The sequence below is a fragment of the Drosophila mojavensis genome, unplaced genomic scaffold (assembly GCF_018153725.1).
Source record: "Drosophila mojavensis isolate 15081-1352.22 unplaced genomic scaffold, ASM1815372v1 contig_74, whole genome shotgun sequence".
NCBI lineage: Eukaryota > Metazoa > Arthropoda > Insecta > Diptera > Drosophilidae > Drosophila > Drosophila mojavensis.
This window is the reverse complement of record NW_025318899.1, coordinates 23,710,916-23,737,357: the sequence shown is the minus strand read 5'-3', so window position 1 is coordinate 23,737,357 and position 26,442 is coordinate 23,710,916. Positions and strand designations below refer to the sequence as shown.

The following is a 26,442-nucleotide window of genomic DNA, read 5'->3' as shown; positions in this document are numbered from 1 at the left end:
GTGTGTGTGTGCGTGATTGTGATTGTTTATTTAACTTTAGTCACGCTTATTACTCACACACACACAGACACACTGAAAGCTGATGGAGTTTTAAAGTGGCGCCCCTACTCCCCGGCTCCCTTCCTGCTCCTCCTGGGGCAGCTATATCAACTCAGTTGTCACCGCAGCGATAAGACCTCGTGTGTGCCTATGGGCGTCCCTGCGGCGAGCGCTCGCAAAGTTAACTAAACAAAATTGCAGAAATTCAAGTGTAAACAAATTGTGTGCACAGCCACGCCCTGATCTGCCCTGCAGTGCACCCACACACACACACGCACACACACAGAGAGAGCGACCTGAAGTGGACTTCTTTATTAGCCATCTGTTTGTTATTTGCACAAAATGTTGGCTTTCATTTTGGTTGCTGCGCCATGCAGCCCATGTGTGAGTGTGTGTGTGAGTGTGTGTGTGTTTGTGTGTTGGATTGGAGCCCAACACATTAAACTAGCAAATGTCTTGCTGACGCCATTTAAGCACACTTCAACAACTTCAACAACAGCAACAACAACGAAGAGCAACAACGTGATACGCATTGATAATGGACAGCTTAGTGTGGCAGTAGCAACAGCAACAGCAACAGCAACAGTAACTGAGTAAAGAGCAGCTAAGCCAGTTGTGTATAGAGTTGTTCAGTCAAAGGCAAACAATGCATGACAGAGCACAAATATGGCCAATAAAATAAAACGCCATTTAAACAGCGCAACAGCAAGCGCTCTAAAGTAAATACAAAATGAAAATGAAATGAAAAATGAAGTGCGCATCAAGTGAAAACATAGGAAAGAAAATAAAAAGCTGCTCATACGCCCACGCCTAAGCACGAACCAATGAGCAGAGCCCACTTGACGGCCAGCAACATTTGAGCTGAGCCAGCAACATGAGCCCAGCAACATGTTGCAATGCTCACAAAACACGCCCCATTCCAGCGCAAGCTCAAACATACTTAACGGGCGGGCAAAGCTTGTTAGAAAGCTCTTTTTAATTGATTTAAAATGTACACACACACACACGCACACACATGTCTCTCTCTGTCTCTGTCTCTGTTGCTCTTTAGCTCGCTCATTTGTAATTGGAAATTGAGCTGTTGGCTTCGTCTGGCGCACTGCAATTAAAATGATCACCGTAATTTGGAGTACATACGACTACGGATTGATTTTGCTGATCATTAAATGCCAGACCAAATTTGACGTCAATATGCGAGCTAACGATATGCTAATTGTTGCCGTTGCTGCCGTTGCTGCTGTTGTTGTTGTTTTTGTGGCTTGGTGTCATTAATTAGGGGAGGATCATTGAAACCTCTGATCTCGGCCAGAGATTGACGTGCGGCCTACGCCGCCTGCACCGACTGCTGCTAGTGCTACTGCTACTGTTGCACAAGTGGATAATGCCAGATAATGGCAATTTCCTGCCACTTGGCCAATTGTTGCTGCCGTGCCGCAACAGCAACACACACACACATACACAGACATGCATGCATGTGCCCCTGGCTGACCGCAGCTTAAATAAAATTACATTCAAATTCAATTGTAAATGCATTTTATCTGTTGGTTTTCAGTTGTTGCTGCCGGTGTTGCTTAGACTCTCCATCGCTGTAAACTGCAATCATGTTGCACATTTTTCTTTCGCAAAGCCCCAGCAACGGCGGGGTCGCTGCCTGTGCCTGTGCCTGTGCCTGAACCAAGTCCGAGTCCGAGCCCGAGTCGCCGGCCTAGATGCTGGCCTTTTACAATCAAATGTAATTATTTTTGCAATATACACCTTCAGCTGCTGCTGCTGCTGCTGCTGCTGCTAGTGCTTCTGCTGCTGCTGCTGCTAGAAGTTGCCGGCGTGGCAGCAACAAGTTGCTTAGCATACTTCCGTTTGCCACAAAGGCCGGGCGATCGCGTGATCAAAGTCAATTTAGTTACGATATACAGACACATTTGTTTTTGCTGCTGCTGCTGCGGCTGCAGTTGCAGTTGCAGTAGGCAAGTTGCACGTGGGCCGGGCCCAACGATCCTGTCGTCATCTGCTGCCGTTGCATTTTTTGTAGCTGCCTTCTGATCGCCTGTTCAGCTAAATTAAACCATTGCCGCCTTATCGACGACTGCAGCCAGGGCCAAAGTAACTGCGGCGCCTGCGGTCGTCCAAATGAGAATAAAATGGGCCAAAGGAGCTGCAAGTGCTGGCCCTGGCTCTGGCCAGGGTTAACTGCGAACCGGTTTGCAACCACTTAAGCGCTCCAGCTCCACACACCGCAAAAAGCCCTCGCACTCCCCATGCACTAAGCCAGCTAAACGCCCCATAAATGTGGTAGCAACCTCAAACAGTTCGAAATTACAAAACATGATTCATAGACCCTAATCGCAGCGCAATGCTAAGGCGAGTTTCTGCTCCTCGTGATGAAAGTCCGTGCGTCTCCAAGGGAATATTCTTATAAATATATTGCTCTACTTTATGTTTATCATTCATTAAAATAATTAAAAGCGAGGAGGGATACTCTACGAAGTGTTCTTGAGAGAATAAATGAGTAAGCAAATGAAATATAAAAATATCAAAAATTAAACAAGTTTAAAAATTTCAGTTTTACTAAATAAAATACTGGGAATATAAATAATTAAAGTATTGTATATAGATATATATATATATATACAGTTTATGCATATAATATTTATATATATCTCCAAATGATTGATAACATTTATATTATTTCATCGTTTGTTTTTTTTTCTGACAATAATTCTGAAATATTTTAACTGATTAGAATTTTTCAAATATTTGCTTAATTTTTTGTGTTGCTGGCATTTCATCTATTATCTTTCATTTCCTGTTGCCATTTTTTGCTGCTCCTCCTTGCTGTCTGCTTCTTCTTCAGCTTCAGCTTTGTGAAATGTTTATCATAATTAGCTACACGATTTTCTGCTTAATTGCCAAAGCGCCAAAAAAAAAGGGGGAAAAAAAAGAAAAATTAACATAGACCACTGACGCGATCGCCAGAAGCGAAGCAAGTCGAACTCTTGAAATATTTAACTAAAAATCTCCGAAATCCTACTCATTTCATGCTAATTACATGGCTAGGCAAATGAATGGATGAATGAATGGTTACTCGACTGCGTCTGCTGCGTCTGCTGCGGCGATCCGCCCGCCATTTTGAGCTGGGCTCAGAGACGCGAGTTGGCAGCAAGTTAAAAATTATTTAATTTTAACCTTTGGGGGCCGGCAATCATCATTAACTACGCGTTTCGTATTTGTTTAGCTGGGCTTTGTGTGCTGCCTCGTAAAGGTTTTGGGTCACAGCCGAGAGGCATCTCAATCGCTGGCCAACTCTTTTCGCCCCGCGTCCCCCCGCCGCTGCGCTGCTCGTTTATCAACCAAAAGCGATCTTTGCAATTAGCCTTAAACGATTTTTGGCTCAACACTCACGCATTGCCATCTAGGTCAGGTGAGGCTGCAACTGCTGCGCCGACTGCGACTGCGACGGGGACTGCGACGACGATGGCGACTGAGGCTGGACATTCGCCCGCTGTCCGTCACATTATCAGAACGAAATTATCGTATATCATGCAGCGCGGCGGCACAAGAACTGCACTCGTTTCGAGGCGGCGAAGCGGCGAGGCGGACGTCGGCAGCGACGTCGACGTCGTTGCATATTTATTTTTAATCATCTTTGTGAAAGCAGGTGAAATTTTTGGCATTTATGAAAGTATGCAGCGTGACTGGCACTGGGCAGGAGGCAGCCAGCAGGCCGTTCAGTCTCGGGCTATATAAAAATTAATATAGATTGCAGGGTAGAGATACTCCTCGATACTGCAGGTACATGCTCGCCCGATCCGTTGGTACTTTAATACTCGGCACTTGGCACTCAGCACTCGGCTATCGGCTCTCGACTCTCGACTCTCGACTCTTTCGGCTGGCCGTTGCCCACTTTAAGGATGAGTTCGCCAGCTCTGGACTCCGCCAACAATTTGGGTTTGAAAGTTGCCTCAGCGCTATGTGCCGGTGCTGTAAATTTATTATGCCAAAGGCCGATCATTATCGGGTAGCCAAATTATATATGCGCGCGCGCACATGATGCGCATTAAAGGGTTGCTGCTGCTCCTGCTGCTGCTGCTGCTGCTGCTGCTGCTGCACAAGTTCCCACCAGCCAACGGCAGCAACGGGCAACATGTTGCTGGCAACATTACTCGCTCGCTGCTCCGATCGATCGCAGCGACCACAAGGCAAAACTATAAAATGTCGCAGACTATAAATCCACTTGGAGCAATAAATTTCTCAAAATGTCAGCGCAGGCTCCCGCATTAATTACAGCCTCCACTCGGTGCTGTTGCTCTCTGTTATTGGAGCCTTTCTGCGCCTGTCTGCAACACCCGCATCGAGGTCGCTGTTGCTGTTGCCTGTTGCTGTTGTTGCTGACTGTTGCCTGTTTGTTGTATTGGGTAATGTGAGACCCAGCGATTGGCAACTTGTAATCAATAGTTGTAACCACCAACAGGCACTAGCACCACCAACACCACAAGCGTGCACTAGTGTTGCTGTTGCTGCTGTTGTTGTTGTTGTTGTTGCTGTTGTTGGCGTATTGGGTTTTGACCGCAAAGCAAGTGCAAAACTAAAGCTTTCAATTTGCTTGTCGACGACTGCGTGCAGCAGGCAGCCGGCAACAGCCAACAGCCAAGAGGCAACATCCAAGAGGCAACAGGCAAAGCAGCCAACAAGTTCTTTCAATTTGCGTTCGCAGTTCAGCCTGCCAGGTGGAAGGCGGCTGCAGTCAGCAACAGCAACCAGCAACTGGCAACTGGCAACTGGCAACCTACAAGAACAACACTCAACGCATATTCTCAACTATTGGGAGTTGCACATGTTTCATGCTGCATTTTGATTGCCTACAAGACGCTGTCGCTGTCACTTTGGCTTACCCAACAGTTGGAGGAGCAGGGTGCGGTGCGCAGTCGGAGGAGTCGGGGGGAGCGGAGAGACGCAGCCGAGTTCCAATTCAATGAAACAATGTTATTTTTGAATAATGAGTTCTTTAACATATTTCATCGATATGTTTCCATCCATATATAATAGAGAAATGTGAAGACAATATAATGAAGATCGATAAATAGAAGTCCCATAGAACAGGTTTCGCTTCATGTTTGGTTATTATCGCGCAATTATGTTGTATTTGATATGCTAATTTCAATGTGTTTGTTTACTGATTTCCAATCCGGCCAAGACCTAAAGATGGGAGACTTTAATGTATTCAACTCGTGGCTGCTCCTGCTGCTGCTATTGTATCAGACAGTCGCAGGTGTTAATTGATTATCATTGATTGGGCTGTTGTAATTTGTGTCGCTTTTACTGCTGCACGATTCGTTAACGAAATTCTCGAACTCGACTCACTCGATTATGGGAAACAATATTATGACAAATTAGTCAACATAAATCTACGCACTGAATATCACTTGAGAGTCTGAATGGAGTGAATGCATGAATGGAACTGCGCTCTGCCAGCCAGCGGCTGCAGGTTTTCTTCAGATTTTTTGTTAATTAAGCTGTATTTCATGCCGAGATACATTTATGAATAAAAGCGACCAAGCCACCTGAGACACAAAAGCAAAAACTGTTGCAAAAAACGGTTTTAAATTAAACGAAAAAAAAAGAAGAAGAAACAATTGTGATGACACCAAAAGCGCGTAGCTTTTGTTAGGGCGTGTCAAAAGAAATTTCAACAAATAAATTAAAAATTAGCTGGCGGGCAAAAAGCGCCAATCCAACGAGCGACAAGCGACGACTGAGATTAAGTTGTAGTTGCTGCGGCGCGGCCTTAATCGCCCAGCCAGCCAAAGGTCGCACTCTAAGCCAAGCAATTGACAACGTTTCGCATTGACGTCATGTTCATTTTAGCCACAAAATGCCAATTTTTATGGCTCGAAGGGGCAGCTGCAATAGTTGTTGCTGTTGCTGTTTTTGTTGTTGCTGTTGCTGTTGCTACAATTTGAACGTCGCCATCGTTTGCAAACTGTCGCAAGCAATTAATCTTCAAAAAGCAACAACATCGAGTGAGTTTCAGCTGCTGCCGCTGCTGCTGCAGCGAAGTTGCCGCGTTTTTATGACAAAACTTGGCAATCTGTCTAAAATGTTCAACTTCACTCATTTTCAATGGCAGTTGCAATTCCTTAGCGGCCGACTTAGAAGGTCGCCTGCCGTGCAACGCCCGCAACTAAAAGCTGCCCCAGACACAGGCGCAGACGCAGACGCAGGCGCAGGCGCAGACTCTGAACGCAGACAACTGCCAGACCGAGAGGCGCGGGCGATCGGGCGAGGGGAGACGCGGCCGTTGCCGATGCGAAATTCATGCGAAACGCAAGACGACACTTGAATGTTGCTGGCCGGACAGGCGCATATGATCGATACGAATGAGAACTCCACCTGCCCGCCTTCGCTTCAGCCACCTCCGACTCCTGCGCCGCCTTCTCATCTTGTCAGCTGCCTACTTTATGCTCCTGCAGTGCACGCATTAAATTCAAAATGCGTTTCAGATATTTTCTCATTTTTTTTTTTTTGTATTTGTTTTTGAGCTTGCGAAGGTTGCCAGCGTTGTCTGTGCATGGCCAGGCCAGGGTTGCCATTGTCAGCCAAAATACAAATGCAACAAAAACAACGAAACAAAACAAAGCAAAAAGCAGCTGCTGCTGCTGCTGCTGCTGCTGCTTGGAAGCTTCTGATGTGTGCTTACCTCGTTGAGTTAGGATGTGTCGACTGCTGCTGCAATGGCCTCGGGCATATTCTGAAAGGAAGAGTGAAAGAGGCTGGTTTATTAACGCTTCATTTACAACTGTAATTCGGCTGAGCTATAAAAGTGTTTGCTCTAAAATCGTGGTACAACTTTCTAGAAACTTTCGCATGGCTTTTACAGCGCGCTGCCCACTTTATGGGCACTTTACGAGCCAGCTTCATTTTTAATATACACATATACATACACACATATACATATATGTGCATAGCTATGTTTATGTCCATGTTGATGCCTATGCTTGGGCCATAAAGACATGTGTGCCGCGTGTAACATGAAATGTGTTAACATTTCGCTGATGCTCATGACAAATCGTCGGAGCCGACAAAACTCTATTGCATTTAGCTGCTAATTGCCGCAGTAATTAAAGCAGCTCGAAACAAATCAAACATCATTAATCAAGCTCGAAAATACTTATGACTGAATAGTTCTACGGAGCTGTATAAATATTTATGCCAGCCGGACACACACACACACACACACACACACACAAACAACTCTCTATAGGTTTTGCAAATTTGTGAGTTTTTAATGATGTTTGCTTTTTTATGGTTTTTTATTCGACTTTTTTTTAGTTAAGCTAAAACGCAGACTGCGTGGCTTTGGCTTAGATTTGCGAGTCGTTTATGAATTTTACATTTTAATCATTTTTTTATTGATTAACAAACTTTCTGCATATATTTGCGAGAGATGTCGCTGGGCCGGGACGGGCCGGGCCGATTGCAACATTGCCGCCGTTTTGGGCCACAAATTTGGCAACTGGACATTGATTGATGGAGCAGAACTGAGAAGCGTTGCCACCCACAAAACAGAAGAAGTAAAAGGAAAAGAAACTACTGCCAATATACTTAAACAGTTGCTAGTGCCAATTAGTGGGGCGTGGCAGCAGCCCCCAAAACGGTGGCCGCGCACAGACAACAAAAGCCTGAAAAGCCGCTCCAATGCCAAGCGCAAGCCACAGAGTCATGTTCCACGGCTGATTAATGATCGTGGCCAGTTTTAAATAAATTATAATATTTAACTCATTAGTTATTTGAGCTGCAGTAGCAACAAATCAAAGCCCAATCAAATGCCAGAGCCAAGTGACAACATAAACTGCTTACCGCTCGCCTCCCCCTGCCCCCTGCCATCTGCCTGCTGCCTGCTGCCTGTTGCTTGCTGCTTGTTGTTCTTCCCATTTTTGGTCAACAGCAGAGAGACATCAAATGAACAATAAACAATTGTTTTAATGTGTACTATTATTTACTAATCACACAGCAGAACTGTCAACATGAGCCGCACCACATTTGCATTTTGCCTCTGACAATTGACAATTCACAATTGCGAATTGCTGCTGCTGCTAATTGGCTTGTTGCTGGCACAAAAGCGACATGTTGCTGCTGCACCCACTCACCTCCCCCCACCGGCACCGCTGCAACAGCGACAGCAACCCTTGTAACCGCAAACAGTAACTGTGTATGTGTGTGTGTGTGTGTGTGTGTGTAAGTGCGGCTGCTGGCATTTGCCACCTGTTGCAATTAGGCATGCAACATGGCATGTTGTTGCGGTTGCTGCCAATGCGGGTGAGCAAATAGCCAAAAAACAAAAAGCAACAACAAAAGCAACAAGAAATATGCACAAAAACCATGTGCCACATGAACAGCAGCTATTTATGTGGAATGACTACCGCAGCAACAGTTGCTGGCGGCGCAGCTGTGCGACCTTAACAAATATGCCGCCCGACAAACTTGTTTCTAAACATATATCTCAGCAATGTTGCAGGCAGTCGGCCAGACTGAGAGACGGACGGACCGACGGACGGACGGACGGACGGACGGACAGCAGCGCGCCGATTTCTGTTCGCTGCGACATGAATTTATTAGCACAACAATTTTCAATGTTCGGCATTTGAGAGTTTTCAGCTTTTCAGTATTTGAATTTTCAGTCGCAGCTGTGCGCGGCTCGCTGATAAACTCTGGCTTCGACTCGCCTGTCTTATCGCGCACCCACAACAACAGCAGCAGCAGCAGCAGCAGCAGCAGCAGCAGCGGCAGCAGCAGCAGCACGCAATGAAGCTGATGGCTCCCATGGCGTTATCTAGGCATTGAACCGGCCTGCCCTGCCCTGCCGTGCCCTGCCCTGAACCTTGGCCCGGCGCATCAGTATGTGCGTAAATTGGTACAAGGCAATGCTATGTAGCTCTGGCTGCTGCTGCGGACAACGCCTACTCAAAAATCATAAACATAAAAATAGAAAAGCCAAACGGCAACGCATACTTAAGCGCTGCCGATAACCATCATTGAGCGTTATTGAAATTGGAATTTCAAATGAGCTGAGAGGGAAAATCGGTTCACTTCTGCTTCTGCTGCTTCTTCTTCTGCTTCTTTGTGAGAGTCGGTTTTGGGCGATTGTGCTTTTGTGCATATCTGAAAACCGTTTGACTTTTGCATTTAAACTTTCAAATGCAATTAGCTACGGGCATAAATTACACATGCAGAACTCGCAACTGACCAGCGAGCAGCAACAGCAACCAGCAACCAGTAACAGCAACAGCAACAGCTACGGCCACGGCAGCAATACAAGCTGTTATTAACATGATTGCGCGGCTTCGGTCACCCTCCATCCAAACTGGAGCAGCACTTTGAGCTGAGAGAAGCTATAATGACCAGTGGCTAGCCAAAGCCAAGCCAAAGCCAAAGCCAAGCCAAGCCAAGGCAGGCTGGGCCATGCCGGCCTAGCCACCTACTACAATCAACAAGGCGTACATGCAACTTAGAAATTGCTGCCTGCCTCGCAGCAACAGCAGCACAAAATTAGCAGCGCGTGCTAAACAATTGGCCCAGTCAACAGCGGCAGCAACAGCAACAATAGTCTAGCAAACACACCCACACACACACACACACACACACACAAAGAGACTGCTCAAACATGGCGGCAGCAGCAGCAGCTAGCTTTGGTAATTGCAACAATTTAACGGTCTGTCGCTTTGCTTTTGCACTTAAGTGTACTTTGGTGCGCTGTGCCAACTGCATACAGTGAGCCAGAGACTGCCCTGCCATCTTTTTGGGGACTACAACTTAATCAAAAACTAATTGCATTTGCATACAAGCAACATGGATGATGTTGCTGTTGCTGTTGCTGTTAAGTTGGCAGTTGTTGCTGCTGCTGCTGCTGCTGCTGCTGCTGCCCACCACGGATGTGGTTTTCAACGCTTGGCTGTGTCAACTTTCAATCAAAGTCAACAAAAAACAACGAAAAACAACTAAAAACCCCTACTGTGGTTTACTGTACCACCAGCGCTTCCTGGCAGCAGCAACCGCAAGCAGTCCCGCTGACCCGCTGCTAGCGGGTGCTGCTCAGCTCAACCGTGGGAGCAAGAAAATGAGTAAATATATATCTGTATATACATTTTTTTTTTTTTTTTTTTTTTGAGCAGAAATAAAATACTCGAGAAACAACAACGCACATTCTAATTTATATGGCGGACGCCCGCGCAGGCTACGCATTTTTTCACGCAACGACGGCAACTGCAACTGCAACAGCAACGGCAATGGCAACGGCAATGGCGGGGCAAAGCACTCAACTGACATTCGCAAGTGCCTCAGTGCCACACAGCTGATGGATCACCGTAGATAAGCGAATCTTGCAGATAATCGCATCACTCACTGGCCATGCCAATGCTGCAAGTGTTTCGCCTTCTCAGTTTCTCGGCTTTGCATGCATGAGCCTGAATCTCAGAGTCAGACTGTAGACTGTAGACTGCAGACTGCGGACTGCAGACGGCGGACCACAGACTGCGGACTGCGGACTGCGGACTGCAGACTGGACATGCAATAATTTTCAAATACAGAAACAGCAGCAGCAACAACAGCAGCAACAACAGCAGCAGCAGCCGCAGCAGCAGCCGCAGCAGCAGCAACCGGCTCCAGTCCGGGCTGCAATGATGATGATGCATGACAGTGACAGTGCGTTGTAGTTGCTTATGGTTGCCGTTTGTTGTTGTTCTTGGTGTTGTTGTTGTTGTTCTTGGTGTTGTTGTTGCTGTTCCCGCTGCATGACATTAAGCAGGTTGCAAACAGACGCTCACATGTCTGGACAGACTGTCTGTCCAACTGTCTGTCAATGTATGTGTATGTGTGTGTGTGTGCTTGTCTGTGTCAGTCTCTGGCTGAGCTCTGTTCCCGTCTCAGTCTCTGCAGCGAATTGTGGGTGCCTTTTGCAGCATTCTTTGCAGATTACTGAAATTAGCCGCGATTCGCCTGCAGCTTCAGTTGCACAACATATCTCTCTGTGTATGTGTGTGTGTGTGTGTGTGTGTGTGGCAGGCAAAACTTATTTTCATGCTTTATTTGAGCGCGAGCCTTTACAAGCGCAACGAAACAGAAAATGAAATACAACTTTCAACTGTTGCTCCGGCTGTTGTTGTTGTTGTTGTTGCTGCTGTTGTTGTTGCTGTTGTTGCTGCTGCTGTCGGGCAAAAATCAATTAAAATTCATAGCCAATTGATTTGCGCACACTTGAAAAACTGCAATTGAAAACGCATTTTACGCATACACACACACACACACACACACAGAGAGGCATACTCAGCCATACAAACATTTTGAAAAGTTATCTGACTTTCGACTTTTGTTTTGGGCCAGTAGAATACATAAAAACTGGCGCCAGTTGGGCAAACACAAGAGCCCCAACTGATAAAAATCACGCCGCTTACATCAACAAACAACCAACAACAGCAACAACAGCGGCAGCAGCAGCAGCCGCAGCAGCAGCAACATTAATGGTTTTCTCTACCTGTGCTTTGGTGGGGCGCAAAAGGGTTTTTTCTTCTTCTTTAATGTCTAGCCACCGACGCAGTTGCAGCCACCGCCAGCACCGCCACCATCGCCACCACCGCCGCCGCCAACGTCAACGGCATCATCATTATCATCATTAAAATGTCAGTTAATAATTTTCTTGTGTTGCTGCTGTGGCTGCTGTTGCTGTTGCTGCTGCTTCAAAACTTTGAGTGGATTTTCTGTTTGACGTTTACAACGTGGGCCAGCGCTGTCCGTCCAGCTGCAGCGGCGTCCCAGCCCTGCTGGGGCTACCTGACAGGCGACGGACAGCAGCTGCAGCTGCTTGGCGAGTGGATCTGGGTGGCCATTTTATTGGTCAAGTCGAATTCAAATTTTCGACCAGCCCTCGACCAATTGGACGCAGTTCGTTGCTTAAGTCTTTTGTTTATGCGCAGCGCAGCTAAAGTGCAAAATGCTGAAATTGCAGTGCAATATCAACAGTAAGTACTATGCCAGGCTTGCTTGTTGTTGCTGGCTGCTGCACCTGCAGCTGCACACAATTGCTAATAATTATTTATGCCAGACAGAGATGGCCAAAAGGCTAGGAGGAGGAGGAGGAGAAGCTGTAGCTGTAGCTGCTGCTGCTGCTGCTGCTGCTGCCGCCGAGTGGCATTGGCTACTGTTTCTCACTGTTGCGCGGCAGTGGCCACGGCTCATCAACAGCTAATGACCAGGCAGCCTGGCCAAGCCATCATCGTCGCCGTCGCCGTTGCCGTCGCCGTCGTCATCGTCGTCATCGCCATTGCAATCGCCACGTTGGCAACGTCTTGACTCCATAATTATGCACAGGCTGCATTTTTGCGCATGCCTCCTGCTCGACTGCCGTCGGGTGGGTGGAGTTACGCCTCGATGTGGCCGCCTACCTCAAGGCAACAGCAGCAGCCTCAGCAGCTGGCTCAACTTTTAATTTAATAATATTTTTATAGGCCGGCGCGACAAGCTTGTTTACACGCGTTCAACATGCAACTTTAAAGATACTTTCAGCCTAGCATAATGCGGCAATCATTTGTGTCTCTGTGTGTGTGTGTATGTGTGTATGTGTGTGTGTGGGGGTTGCACTTTGCATTCGCAAGTTGTGGCATTTTGCGCACTTCCTGTCGACTGTCAAGACATACCAAGTTGTCCTCGTTCGGCGTCTTCTGCTCGACTTCCTGCAGGTCGAGCCCAGGCGAAGGCGGCGCAACTTTTGCTGCCTGCTGCCGTTAACTTTTTCCTTGCCACACGCACGCATTGCAGTTGTTTTGCATTTCTGTGGCAAGTGGCAAGTGGCAGTGGCATTTCACTTTTTACTCAACACCCCCGCCGCCAACAACAACGGCAACAGCAACAGTGACTGCGGCGCCAGGTAATCCACACCAGAGACATGAGCTGCTCCTTACTGTTGTTTTTGCTGTTGTTGTTGCTGCTGTTTGTTGCTCGTTGATTTTCTGCTCGCTTGCATGCGATAAGTTTTGTAATTTGATTGCCGCGCAGTTGTAAGTTGTTAGTGGCACGTTGCGCGTTGCACGTTGCTAGTTAGCGTTGCATCTCACAGACACACATGGCAAGTAAGTTGTAAGCCCTGCGCCGGCTGCCTTTCGCGTGTTTGCTAATTGAAACAAGTCAAACTTCAGCCTCAAATGACACCAGACCTGTCCAAAAGACTTTACCAAAATTGCGCGCAACACGACCATTTATATGGCAGCCGTATATCTAATATCTTAGGGGTACAATAGGTATCTCTTCTCGAAAGCTGCTTAGAACCCAACTGAGTTGGCATTTTTATTTTCTTTTTTGGCTCTTTGACTGCATTGCAATGCTGCATTTCCTGCTTAGGCGGGCAACTGGCTAACAACAGCGTCATGGCAGCAGAAATCTTACATAATTAGCCTGGCATGACGCGAATTCTGCAGCATCATCTAATCAAATCAGACCTCGGCCTCGGCGAGGCGAGGCGTAATAACTTCCGTTTTAGTTTCAATTAAATCAATGCCCCGGCTAATCAGGGCCCCTAATGGGCCGCATTGCATATCCGTTTCGTTCCAGCCAAATCACTGGCCGTCTTCCTTGCCAAGTCATTATCCCAACTGCCGTTTGTGCCCCCCGCCTGATGCTCTGCCCCGCTCTCCCTTCAACTCGCTGAGCTGGGCTCCTCCTGGCCGCAGCCAGATATTTTGGGCCCTCCGACAGCTCCGCGTGTGCGTCGTCTGTATTGTGTATGTGTGTGTGTGTGTGTGTGTGTGGACCAGTTTGACAGGTGTTTCTTGCGCCGACTGAAGCTCAATTCGACGTCGCGTCGTCTTCGTCTCTGTCTACTTATTCGTTTCAGATTCTGATTCTGATTCTGTTTCTGTTGCTGTTTATTTGTTTTGTTTATCCGCTGGTCGTGTGGCGTCGGCGTTTGAATGCAGGTTGTTCTACTCGTATTTTAAATACGCTCTGACATCAGAACAGCATCTCGGCAACGGAATCAGCATCGGAATCAGAATCAGAATCAGCGTCTTCAACTTAGTGGTCTTCAGCTGCGGCTGCTTTAATTATAATTTATCTGCCTGGTGGTTCGACGGCGACGGCGACGGCGACGGCGACGACATCGAGGCAAACGTATCTCAAGTTTTTGACTTTTATCTGCTGCTGAATTGATGAGTATATAATAAGACTTTATTGGTCAAAGCCAAAGCCAAAGCAAAAGCCAAAGCCAAAGCCAAGCCAAAGCCGCAGAGCCAAAAAGCCGATAAACAGCCAAGACTGGACCGACGACACTCGATGCCCTGACTCGCTGTGGCAACATGTTTCTCTACTGATTGCCCGGCCATTAGCACCTGGGCAGCGTATCCCCCAGTCGCATACGCCCCAACCGCCACAGCAGCGCTAACTTGCTCTTCTTTCGAGCTGGGTCAGAAATTTATGCTATAAGCTGTCATGATAGCTGCGGCTTGTGGCTGAAGCTGTGACTGTGCCTGTGGCTCTGGGTGTGGGTGTGGGTGTGTGCTTGGACGAGCTCGGCGTGTCCTCCGTCCTGTCGTGGCGAGCGTGAGAAGCGACTGCGTCGCTGGCCTCAGCCTCTCGCATTGCTTAATTCAGCTCTTCTCGCTTGTTCGCTTGTCAATGTATTTCGCCACCTCCCCCCCCTCGGCCCAGTGCAATGCATTTTTGTTGTTGCTACAAATTCTACAAGCAAATCAACAAAAACAAACAACGTGTATGCCTTGGAATTTAAAACTTTACTTGGCGCACCGCATTTCGCTGTGGTTGTTGCTCTTGCTGTGGGTTCTTTTTCTTCTCTTCTCTTTTTGTAGCTGTTTTTTGTTGTTGCTGCTGTTGCTGTTGCCGTGTGAGTGTCTCTCTGTTTTTTTTTTTATTGTATTTTGCTTTTTGTATAAATTGTCAACGGAAATCAGTTTGCCACTCAACAGGCTTCCCTTTTCCTGTGGCCAGCCGCGCAGATAGCGCTCTAGTTCTCCGTTTCTGAAACATTGGGGTGACAGCGGCGACTGCGAGCGGCTCAACTTGAGCTTTCAGTTGGGACCCAAAATAAATATTTAAAAAATGTACATGTGTATGTGTGTGTATATGTATATATGGAAAAGGAAGAAAAAACAGTAAAGTTTGGCTACTCAACTGCCGTTTGCTTAATTTTCGACTTTTTCAGTTTTTCTTTTTTAGTAATTTTTTCGTTTTTTTTTTTTGTGATTTATTTATGGCCAAGTTTATGCACACGTGCCAGCATTTAAAAGTCGCTTTGAATATAACAAATTCGAGTCTTTCTTTCGACAATTAGCGCACAAAAGCGGCAGCAAGAGTAGCAAAAGTGAAGAGAGCCGCAGCATCGCCACAGCCATAGAGATATGCATAAACATAAACATAATAATAACTATAATTTGCATATTCATTTGGCATTCGTTTCCAATCATCTCTCGAGCCCATAAGTCAGCCGAGGGCAGCGGCGCAACGGCGCAGCGGCGCAGCGGCGCAGCGCAGAGCTAGGCTCAGTCCGGACTCCGGACTAAACACATTGAAATATCACTGAAAGGCGGCTGCCAAACTGTAAAATAATCGCGCGACAAATTTATGATTAGTTGTTGGCCAGCTGGAGCTGTGCTGGCCATTGTGTGGCCAAAGGGGAGGCCCATCTTTTTGTTAGCTCTTTCGCAGGCAGCAAATCAAAGAGAATAACGAAAATGGCTTAGTGACAGTTTCTCAGGTTTGTTGGGTTTTAGGCGCGTCTACAGCCAACAACAACAACAATAAAGCGGCTTACATTTTGTTTACAATGTTGCGTGGTATTTTACAGATTTCGTGTTGTTGTTGTTGTTGTTGTTGCTGGAGTTTGGCTGTGTTTTTGTTCTGTTGGCTGCGTCAATATTGATAATAAATAACAGCAACAGCACAGAAACAACAGCAGCAACAACAACAGCAACAAAACAAAGCAGCATTAGACAACAACAACAGCAACTAAAATAACGACAACGTCAGCAGCGGTCACGTCTCAAGTGAAAATGGTTTTTAAGTGCCCCATTGCCTAGTGAGAATTAAACTGTCCCTGGGCACGTCAGCCGCTGAGGCTGGACACAAGTCAGCGACAACTTCTTTAAACTGGCCAGAGTCTCTTCGTTCTGCAGTCTGCGCTCTGAGTCGCGAGCCCTTTCGAGCCAAGCCGCCGCAGCCGCCACAGCCGCAGCCACCAAAACCAAAAGTGTCAACTCTAATTGCCTTTTGCTTGGCTTGCCCGCCTCGAACAAACTCAAACAGCGATTTGGTCATGGACCACTCCAGCTCCAGCTACAGCCGCTGAGCGTTGCGTCTTCAAAAACCCTTTCCGCCCCTCTCCGCATATGCTATTGCATGCCGACTCGCCGGCTCTCCCTCTCCCTCTATCTCGCTCTCGCTGCGTGCCTCCTGCTCGGCGAACATCTTATGGTCAGTCCCGCTGCCTGTCAAATATTTGCCTTAGCATTGCCTGCGCTTGCGCAAATACTAATAAAATTTCGGTTAATTTTTTTAACTTAACACACACACATTTACTTTTATTTATTTGCTTGGTATTTGTTTTTAGCTTTTTTTTGTTAGTTGCTCTTGCTGTTGTTGTTGGTGGTGGTGCGCACTTGACTGTAATGGATTTGTTGGCATGAAGATATTTTTTATTTTTGTCAGCCATTTGCGCGTACTTAAAACAAAACAACAACAACGACAATAACAACAACAACAAGAAAAGCAAGGCCGGGCTTTATTGTTTTATTTTCTGTCTTTCTGTTTTTGTTTTTTGGAGGCGGCAAAGGAAAGTCAAATATGTCAACAACAATGAGAATTACATAAATTAAGCGGCTGCAGTGTTTTGTTAAGAGATCAACAAACAACAACAACAGCAGCAGCAACAACAGCAGCAACACCAGCAACAGCAACAGTAACAGCAATATAAATTTCAAGTTGTTGAAATTGCGAGGATTTATGTACTTAATTAGCGGCGAGGAAGTCAGTAAGTCGCAGACAGAGCGAAAATCAGATTGGAAGACCTTGCATTATAAACTAATTGACTCATCATAAATCATGCGCCTATGACATTAGCTGAGCCGAGCCAACAAACTAAATGTGATTAGTGCTCAAATCGTAGTTGAGAGAAGACTTTCCCCTGCTCTCGAGCAGGAGGAATATTTCCTAGGGATATAATAATATAGTAATTTTAAAGACTTTCATATTTCTCTGCTCATTTCACTTATGGAGTATTTCCTATAGATAGAAAGTACATTAATGATTTGTAATGCACATATTATTAATTAGAACTTTGATATTTCTTCACGGAATATTTCTTATAATCAATTTCTCAATATATTAACAATATTATTGGGCATTTAAAAGCTTCAGCTATCTAATGAATATATTTCACATGGGTACATTAATAGTAGGTAGGTATATTCATGTGGCTTTCATAATTAGTTCGCCCATATCAAGTCTCAGTCTCAAGTTTCTTCAAGTCGTCTACGCGAGCTTTTATCTATTTCATTTATTGGATTATTTGACTATGTAATACACTAGTTTTGTTCATATCTTAATTTAGCGTTTGCTTTTACTTTTTATTGTCCAGTTGCATATTAAAAATGTTTATTACGCTATGAAGTTTGCATTTGGCGCATTGCTCATACGCCGTGTGGCGAAAAAAGAAAAATAATGGAAACAAACAAAACTTGTTTAACATTTACCGAGCACATAAACAAACATTACAATTAATTTTTATGCGACAGGCATTTGTGCTTATAAAGTGCACTAAAATATTATGCGAAGCGCTCAGAAAAGCCAAAAACAAAATTGCAGCCAAGAAAACGCCAAAGATAAGCAACGCTTGGCCTGGCCTGAAGTGTGCGAGCGAGCAAGCAGGAGGAGGGGCAGAGCGCGAGAGAAAGAGAGAGCGGGATGGGCAGAGCATTCAAATTGGCGACAGCGAGCGCTAAGTGCAGACAGTTGCATGTGCTAAGCGACAAATAGACAGATGGAGCGAGAGACCGAGAGCCCGAGAGACCGAGAGACAAAGAGAAACAGAAACTGAGCTGAACTGAACCGAGTGACCAACTGGGTGAGCATTGCGTGCGAGCAACAGGTTTGAATGTTGGCCTAATGAAGCGCCGCTTGCCGCATGCAGCTTGCCACTTGCCACTTGCAGCTTGCCGCCTGCCACTTGCCACTTGCCACATGAATATTATGAGTCAGTTATGGGCTTTATGCAACGCTCGCCTTGCGCAGTTTACGAGCCAATCGTAAATTTCTTAATTGGGCTGCCCGCCAAAGGCCCGCGACACTCGCGCGATAAACCCGGAGACTAGCCACCCCCACCTCGGCAGCGGGCGAGTGGCTCAGGTGTCGCCCTATCAGCCAGCGGCTTATCACCACCCACACACTGCAAACGCAGGATTCAAGAAATTATTTCTCAAGAATCAATTGTTAAATTCATGAACTGCGCGTCGCTGTGACGTAAATGGTCCTCTATCGACTGATAAGCTGACCAAGAGCGAGTATTATTATGTTTGTGTTTGTTATTATTTATTATTTATTATTTTTGCTATTCTCAATATATTTTTAATTTGTGTGCAAACGTTTCATTCAATTTGCTGTTGTTGCTGTTTGGTGGGTGGTCGCAATCTCATGAGCTTTTAATATAATTCTTCAAATATATTTATATTTCCTTTCCTATATATACACATATTTGTCTATATGTATAATTTAATTGGTATTGCGAACGCGTCGCATAATCGACAATCTATGTAGTCCAATGACGTTAATTGAAACTACTTGAGATTAAATAAAATTGTTTTCAAATGCCGACGATGTGGCTCTCTGGCCGTAGCTGAAGTACCTCAGAGCTGTCCACCTCCAGGCTGAGGCACGTTTAGCTAAATGAGAGCCAACAACAACGGCACAAATCGCATGTGAATTATTTTTGAGAGCCAGATATGTTTATCAGTGCGGTTCAAGTACAATTTCTGCGTGTGGTTTCCCATTAAGAAATACGAAAAAAAAACAGTCCATGCATATTAAAAATCGAGCTGTATATGTATATTTTTATAATCAAATGTATATATTTTTATATGCTAAGTGAGAGCCGCTGATAGCGCGCGACGCTTTTGACGTAGTAAGGCGCACCACTTTGCTTATCAGGAGCTGACAGAAAATAAAATATGAGGAACACGAAAACCACCAGGCAGGCCGCTTGAGAACATTTGCGCCCCACTCGCCACAAGTCCCGCTCGAGAAAATGGCCGACAACATTGCTGCTTCAGATTACATTTGGAAAGAGTTGCCGGCAATTCGCCGCTGGCTGCTAATTGAAGGGGTGTGATCTGAATTAGTCCATGCGGCTGGAGCGGCGGAGCGGGAGCTGGGAGCTGAAACTGGCCTACGGGCCACACACTAATGAAAAACAAAACGTTTATCAAATGCGTGATAACAACGGATGCCGTAATGACACCCGAATGGACCACAATCAAGCTGAATTCAAGTCGACGGCCAAAGTCTTGGCCCAAGCTCCAATCGAGCCCTATCAAATGTCTGCCGCCCGTAAGGTGTTAATCTCTTAGCAACTGTCGCAGCGTCCCCTCCACCGCCACCTCCACCTAGACCAGCTCTGCATTCAGATCCAAATCCCCATTGGGTCTCTCTCTCCCTATCCCTCTCTCTCTCTCTCTCTCTGTCTTTGTTTTATTGTTTAACGCATTCTAATTAACAACTTTAGTTTTAGACATTGCCACAGATCGAGCGTCTCGGAGTCGGGTCTGTCCCGCTTTTTAACGCACACGTGATGATTAAATTTTAATTTCAGTCTTTATACGGCGGATCGCACCGTGTGCTTTAGGGTCTCGAACTCGACTTGTGAACCCAGAGTCCGGCCAAGCAAGCACAACTAATCCAAATCAAATGGCTTCTCCAAATCAATTCGTTTTCAATCGTTTAAAGTTAATTAACGCGCCACAATTTTTATTTCAACTTGGGCATTCTTAAGTTCTTCAATTTCAGTATTCGCTACGTTTCGTTACGATTTATTGTTGCTTTTGTTACGTTGCTGGCTTTTGTTGTTTTTTCAGTTACACACACACACGCCTTTGTTTCGTTTCTAAATTTTCTTGTATATATATACATACATTCATATATATTTAATTGTTTCCATTTTGTGTATTGTGAACATTTTATTTTTATTTTTTATTTATTTTATTTTTTCTGCTCTGCCCGATGTCTCAATTTCAAAGCGCGCTTTTGTTATTCCTGTATATCATATAAATACTATACATATATATAGATACAAATACATATATAAATTTCTTTTCATTGTTTTTTTCTTGTTAAGGGCATTAAAATTGTGAATTTAAGGCTTTGCGTTAAATAAATTAATTCACGAAATGGAGCTCCAGACTTTTATATACCTTGCTTACCAATCGGGTAAGCAAAACTTTATAAAAAAAAAAAATTTTTTAATTCTGATGGATTGAGCCATATAAAATATTGAGTCTAGAATGATTTACTATAAAATTTATATTTTATAAAAATAATATTATATACTCTATAAATACAAATGAAATTTACTTTCAGGAATATTCGGACACGATTTCTTAAACTGATTCTGTCTTCATTTTAAGTATCATAGATGACATATCATTATAGATTTTTGTATATATCAAACTAATCTAAATGAAAAATAATAATAATAATAATAATAAAAAATAATCAATAATCCTGATCTATAAATCTGGAATTTATGAACTGGAAATCGATTGCAGATATAAACAGTTTGAGCTTTAACTAAATATTTTTATAGATATCGAAAAGCGTCTTATAGGGTATTTTCTATTCGATACCTGGAATAGCAGCGATTCTGTTTCTGTTTCTTTTTGTGAAAAATGTAAATGCGAAAATGCCAATGAAACGCACCGAGGGTGGCAGTGGCAGTGTATTAAATGCGGTTTCAATCGGGGGCTTCGCCGGCGACTTTTAGCCACTTTAAAATGGCGTCGACTGTGGTGCGGGTGCTGTCGCAGTCGTTGTCGCTGTCGCTGTCGCTAGCTGCACCGCTGGCTAGCCGCACCGCTGGCTGCTTTATATGCCAAACAGACGCAGCAGTCGGTCGGACTGTCCGGCAGACGTCGTCATTGTCTTATAAGGCGCGGTGCGTATAAAGCCAGACATCGACATCGACGAGTTGAAAAACAAATACAAAAATAAGAAGAAGAAGAAAAAAAAAAAAGAGACAAACAAACAGAGAAAAAATCACTTGGTACACTCGCGCGACATATTGAGAAATGTGCAATAGCTTAATGCCCATTTATGGGCTGCACTTTTCATGGCAAGTTGCATTTATCGAGCGATCAGCTCAAACGGGCGATCGATCAACTGTTTAGCCACCAAAAAGTATCATAACATTGCGATCGTTACTCATACGACCTGTGGCACGCACGCATGCTAATTGCCTGAGCGAGAGAGAGGTCGACAAAGAGAGAGAGAGAGAGAGAGAGAGAGAGAACAGTAGCTAAAGGACCTAGGAAAACGATCAGCAGCTGCATTGAAGCAGCGTCCTAGCGAGAGAGTTGTTGCTCTTGCTCTTGTTGTTGTTGCTGCTCTTGTTGTTGTTGTTGTTGTTGTTGCTGTTGTTGCTTGCCTTTAAATGGTATAAATTACCAATGAATGACATACAATTTAATTGCCCGCTCTAAGCAGCAGCAACTCCTGCCGCATACAGAGCAGCAGAAATACTGTTGCACCGTGCATCGAGCAGTTGTCGCTGGAATTAATTAATATTGCACTTTAGAAGCGCGTGCATACAAATTTGTCAGTCGGCCGTTGGCCATTTTTATGCCGAAGGTGTAGCCAATTGGCATAGTTCACATTCACTCCTCTTTCCTATGGCATTTGATGGCAATTAAAAGTGTTTCGCATTAATTGTGCGTAAGATTCAAGGGCTGCAAGAATTGTTGCTGCTGTAGCTGCTGTTGCTGCTGCTGCTGCTGCTGCTGTTGCTGTTGCACGCCAGCAACACGTCCGGTTCTCTCATCTGCCTATGTGCGTACATCGCTGCTGTTGTTGTTCATTGCTGATGCTGTTTTTGTGCGTCAATTTGCTGGCCACACAATGTCGTTGTCATTGCCAGTGTTTGTTGCTGACGATTGACGTCAAACCAAATCAAATCGCAAGCAATAGCAGCGGGGGCAACCGCAAGACCCATCTTTGGGGGCTGGTTTATTGATAGCAGCCGCTATCAGTGAGGCCACTGCAATATGTTGTAGGTGTTGCAATGTCGACTGGCCTAACTCCTTTTGATTTATTTTATACTACTTCAACAATCACACACATGCACACACACACACGCATATACACTCATTTATTTGCCAGCTCCATATATCAACTCTGGTGCTGGTGCTGGTGCTATCTGATATTGCGTTGTTTGCAGTTGCAATTTGACTGTTAACTGATTCCAGGGCAACAACAACAACAACAGCAGCAACAGCAACAGCAACAGAGCCGGCAACAACAATATCCGCAATTGGCTATGTAATTAGATCTATAAATTTTTGACACATTTCAGCAACAACAACAAAAACAACTTTCTGCTGAGGCAATCAGCGACTGGCGCCTGAGCCTAAAAGACGTTGCCGTCGGCAAAAAACAAAATATTCAACAACAACAATAAAACGAAGCTGAAAGTTATAGTAAAAAAATCATTTAGCTATAGTTAGATGAGACTTACCTCTTTCGTTTAGGGCGCTTTGGCAAGCATTATCCAAGCATTATCCAATGGCAGCTGCCCGTTGCTTATAGTTGTTGTTGTTGTTGTTGTTGCTGTTGCACATTTATTATTATTGTTATTATTATTAGGCAAAATTCTCTTTATTTATATGTTGTATACTTTAATTGCTAATATCATAAAAAATATCACAAACTTTTGCTTATATGCTGAACGCGTGTTGTGTTTTAAAGAATTGCAATTATGTTAAATAACTTTATTGTTGTTGCTGTGGTTGTTGTTATTTATAATTCAAACTTGGCAAGCTTTGCATGTATAAATCTTCTTTATAGCATATACATATGTATGTATATATATATATATATATATTTCTTTAAGACACTTCAATTGCGACTTTATGCACTTATTTATATATTTATGATTTTATTATATTTCCTTTGAATTTCTTATGTAAAATATTTGTGATTTGATTACTTAGAAAAATTTGGCAAGTTTAGTTGAATGAGAGAGCAAAAATTGATTAGATTAAAAATTGTTGTTACTTTTTGTTGTTGTTGTTGTGTTGGTTGTAGTTGTAGTAGTTGTTGTTGTAGTGAATCGCAGTTAGGTTGAGTTAAGAGTGGAGTTTTAGCAAGTTGAGTGACTAAAAATTGAATATCAATAAATAGGTAATATTTTGTTGTTTGTTTTTGCTTTTCTTTTTCTTCTCTTTAATTTATTTATTATTTTTATAACTGACGCGTGTTAACGTTTAACGCTCGCTGTTGTTCTGCTTGTTGTTATTATTATTATTATTATTGTAGTTGCTGTTGTTGTTGTTAGTGTAGCCGCTGCACGCGTGTTCGTTTAATACACTTCGTACGTACCGTGTACCGTTTCTTGTTGTCGACGCGTCAACGTGCAAATAACAAATAACGAAAACGTACGAAAAAATTTTCACTGCAACGCAAAGAGATTTTCCCGTCGTTGCGTCGTCGTCGTCGTCGTTGGCATCGTCGTCGTCGTCGTTGGCTTCGGCTGCACCACCAACACGCACGCATACATCACCAATAAGGAGAGTGTGAGAGAGAGGGACAGCGAAGGAGAGCGAGAAAGAGAGGGCGCGAGAGAGCGAGAGAGCAAGAGCTCGAGCGTCTATGTGCGACAGCCAAAGCAGCTGAGCGGGCGTTGGAGGGAGTTATTGCAATTGCACGCACAATTTGGCCAACCAAAAAAAGTGAGGCAGCTATTCGCGGGGCTTTTGGTAACTTGCTTTCGAACCGGGCTTGAAACTCTATTAACTTTTTGCGGCACTTTGGCGACAGCGAACTCGTGCGGGGCTCTGACGTTGAACCTGAACCGACACTGCCCAGCAAGACACTGGCGCAGCCAGCGGCCTTTCTAAGTAGAATTGGCTGCCAACGACGTCGCAGCTGCTTGTGCTGCCGACGCCGCACACACACACAGCTACAAGCGAGCACACAGAAGCGTGCGTCTGTGTGTGTTTGTTGGCGTCTCATTCGCCGGATAAACGAACCAGAGAGCGCGCCAGAGAGCGAGTGTGAGAGACCGAGACTGGCTCAGCCAGACTGCAGCACGTGCAAAACAACATAAAAGCTGCCTGCTGATTTTTGTCATAGTTGTTTTTGCATTTTTATCTCTCCACTTCGTGGCTGTCAGCTGATGTTGTTGGCGTTTGTGGCTGCAACTGGCGAGTCTCTGCTGCTGTTGGAACAGCAGCTGGTCATTGTTGGTGTTGGTGGTGCTCATGCTCTTGCTGCTGCTGCTGCGGCGTTGGCTTTGGCTGCTGCTGCTGCTGCTGCCCCCACGCTAGTCGCAAGTCGTTGTAGTTGTAGTTGTAGTTGTTATTTATGGCTGCGTGGGTTTCTAATTGCTCAAACTTTATACCAATGAGGAGACTTCGTTGCATTTTCGCTTTTGCGAAAGCGAGCTCCGAATAGGCGCCTCCCACTTTTCCATTGTTGTTACTGCTTCGCTGTTTTGGAGCGTTCCAAGCGTTGGAGTTGGATTGGCTGGGGAATGGCTCATAGATATAAAGGTGAGGATGGGGGCGTATAGAAGTCAAGTACAGATTACGTAATGAGAGCAGAAACGAGCCAATCAATTCAATACTAGAGATTATGTACTTTAACCAAGAAATATATACAAATTTATTTAACATTCTGTGAAAGCGGTTAAGGCAAAAATAAACAGTAAATATTATATGACAAGACCAAAATGAAAGTTTTAATTAATATAATTATAATTATGTGGGCATAAATTGAAATACATTCACATATGTTCAATATGAGGCTCTTATCTCTATCAAGTTAAATGATAAAGTTAAAGTTACTTACTTAAAGTTACTTACATCTAAATTCGACTTATATTCAAACAATAATTAAATTATTTCAAATGTTTTTATTTCATGCTTTCATGGTATATCATATATAATATATATAATTTTGAAATAAGATTCAATCTTTATTTATTAATTCAAATATTCAATAAGTATATCTCAGGTTTAAATTGAAAATACAAAAATCACCTAGTTATATATTTGAAAATAAAATATTAATTTAATATGATAATCTCACTATAAAAAGACAATCGCAGCATATTAAGAGCTGAAAATAAAATCAAAATTATTGTTTTCTTAAATCACAATCAACTGCCGGATAAAAATTCATTCGGATAAAATAACACACGCTCACACAACAGCAAAATGCTCTCATAGTTATTCGCTCTTTATCTCACACACACACGCATATGTCGCTCATTGTTTGCTCTTCTCTTGCCTCCCTCACACACACACACACACACAGAAAAAGAGCTCAGTCAAATGCCGGCAAACTTCAGCGGCAGCGTCGAGCGTCTGAACTTGAAATGCCGATGCAGCAGCGAGTGAGAGTTGAGCTGAGCGCGTGCTCTCAGTTGGCGTGTGTGTGAGAGTTCTAGATGTGTGAGTGAGCGACGACGCGACGCAGCTGCATGCCGACGGCCTCTGCTGTTGTGTTGGTACTGTGTGACTGTGTGAGTGTGTGCGGTGTGTTTACAAAACAAACACCAAAATGAAACAGAGCCGAGCCAAAAGCATGCCAGCCACTCAAACACACACACACAGCCAGTGGCCACGTTTTGTGAATGAACGAATAGTAGCACACCAACACAAGAGCGCTCACTCACACACACAGCAATGCCAGTGAGCGCTCTGCTTAAGTGTGTGTGTGTTTGCGTATGTGTGTGAATTGTGGGCAGGGAAAATAAACGAAACGCAAAAACGCGTTTACGCGATTCGTACAAAAATTTTTCGTGTAGCAACAACAACAGCAATCCGCTTGTAGGTGTAGCTATGCAGATAGATCTGTGTGCGTCTGTGTGTGTGTGAGTTATTAGTGTTAGTTGATTGGTGTGAAACAACTACAACAATAAGTTATTGAAATGAGACGACAGCGACAAGCACAACGACAATATTTACGCTGACGAGGCCGCGAGCCGCGAGCCGCGAAATAAAACCAAAATGGTGTAGGCCCAGTTGGCCGGCGCGAAGGTGGCAGCAGCAGCAGCTGGCAGCCAATTCGCGACAGCAACATCAGCATTAATACGAATCCGAGTGCTGATACTATTCGTGTCTTACGCCTCCGTCGCGACGCTCTGGA

At 44.6% G+C, this 26,442-nt stretch overlaps 1 protein-coding gene across 1 annotated transcript in view; it reads right to left on the bottom strand.

Moving 5' to 3' along the window:
- Positions 1-23,821, bottom strand: part of LOC6583447 (transcription factor mef2A) — a 30,455-nt gene extending 6,634 nt beyond the window's left edge. Inside the window, exons 1-2 of the mRNA XM_044009772.1 lie at positions 22,808-23,821; positions 6,734-6,784 (exon numbers count right to left, since the gene is read on the bottom strand). The gene's annotated coding sequence lies outside the window, so the exon portion shown is untranslated. The remainder of the gene's footprint in view (positions 1-6,733; positions 6,785-22,807) is intronic.
- Positions 23,822-26,442: the final 2,621 nt, after the last annotated feature.